The 1,906-nt window shown below is 30.3% G+C and overlaps 1 non-coding gene across 1 annotated transcript; it reads left to right on the forward strand.

Annotated features, from left to right (window-relative positions):
- The first annotated feature begins 1,484 nt into the window (after positions 1-1,484).
- LOC141571402 (U6 spliceosomal RNA) lies at positions 1,485-1,596 on the forward strand. The gene has a single exon (XR_016019518.1). It is a non-coding gene; the product is annotated as a U6 spliceosomal RNA (small nuclear RNA).
- The last annotated feature ends 310 nt before the right edge of the window (positions 1,597-1,906 follow it).

The raw sequence follows: 1,906 nt of genomic DNA on the forward strand, positions 1-1,906 counted from the left end.
TTTCTCACATTTCTCATTTTTATCTTTTTGTTCAAATTTTAAACAAATTTCCTTAGTTTTATTTTTAGCACCTTTTTTGATTTCTAACTGTATCTATTTTATATATAGATGCTTACTCTAGGAAGGTATATATGCATATGTGTGTATATTTGTATGTAGGTTGGTATGTGTTTATGTGTAGTTATGTGTTATATATATATATGTATTTGTACACATATGTGTATGTATACATTTTTCAAGAGTGAAAATCAGCTAGTTACCCATCACTTGAAAAGTAGATACATTATATTATATACATCCCACATACACATATCAACATATGTCAAGTTTAAGAAACAAATGCTGACTGAAAACAAAAGCAACATGTGACAAAAATATTGAAAAAAGCATTATCTCAAAACATATATAAACAAAATAATCATGTTGCTTAAAGTAGTGAAAGAGAATGGAATGGTTTGTGTGTATAAAAGGGAAAATATCAATAAATAAAAGAAAGTCCTTTCACAGTCTAGTGATGAAACTATGTTGATCTGTGGTCCAAATAACAAAATGCACCTAACCAATGCATGTTAATTTGTGTTCAGTACGTTTGTCACTGCTGGGTTAAAATTAACACAATCAGAGTAGCTAAGGGAATTCCTCAGAGCAATTTTTAAGTAATTAAGATCACCGTGGTTCATTTTGCTAGGAAGCTATAAAAGCATACTTAAGTTAAACATAGTTTAGTTTACCTATGAATTGTTTTCTAGCAATTCAGTCTTTATGTTTTAAGTCATTTTGTACAATCCAGTCTATGTATTTCAAAGTTACTTTTCTTATTTGATATGGATATGTTGCCTATGAGATCCAAAGTATCAATCATATAAGTGGCTGGCTAACGCATGTTTATTAGAAATATATAGACTGAACTGAATAGCCTTTGTTTTTTCATTACAAAGACTATTTCATTCAACAAATATATGCTTGTTCTTATATTTGTTATTATCACTATACCTGGTTTTTAATATTGAGTTGCAAAAAGAACTATTGTATTTTTGAAGCTGCTTCATAGATATTCTCAAATTCCTACTTTACCCGTAATTTCACATAATAGTTGAAGTAAAAAAATAAATAAAATAATCTTCTAAAGTCAACATGTTCTATTTCCTCTTTAATCATGGTGAATAAATAAAAAAAGACATAAACATACATCCACAACAATGACATCAACCAAAGCATCAAACCCCATTGACTGAGAAGGCATAATTCTGCAAAATCTGTGCCTTGTATCACTTTCAGATGGCTGGCTGGTGCCGCTCAGTCCTAGAAATATAAAGATGGGTAAAGATTTTCAGCAATTCAGAATGCAGTGAGAAGCAGAGGACGAGGGACAGGGACTCAACAACTACCCTCATCGTTGTTATTATTGATTATTAGTAGAATACCATCATTCCATTGATGGATTTCCTGAAGCTCTACATGGCAATGACTGAGAAAAGCCACATGTGCTTGTTTTGGCAGCACATAGCGGTGTACAAAACCTGGAATGACACAGAGAAGTTTAGCTGGACCCTGTGCAAGACTGACACGTGAATTTATAAAGTGTTCCATAGTTTTTATTGTTTATTGGGTCCGGGAATTTGGTTAAGTTAATACAAATTTCTAAAAATAGTGTTGGTGGTGGCATAACATTGCGAAGGTAATTAACGTCATGGAATTTACACTTAAAACTTATTAAAATAGCAAATTTTATGGTATATATGTATATATACATATATATACACGTATATATACATATACATATATATACATATACATATATACATACATATATATATTTCTTGCTTATACACACTTTGTTTTGCAATTTAATCTGCTTGTATGTTTGAAATTTATTTATAAATCTCTTGCAGTTTTGGTAAGACAA

Source organism: Rhinolophus sinicus, chromosome 16, assembly GCF_057876585.1.
Source record: "Rhinolophus sinicus isolate RSI-liver-muscle chromosome 16, RSI-T2T, whole genome shotgun sequence".
In the NCBI taxonomy this organism is placed as follows: Eukaryota; Metazoa; Chordata; class Mammalia; order Chiroptera; family Rhinolophidae; genus Rhinolophus; species Rhinolophus sinicus.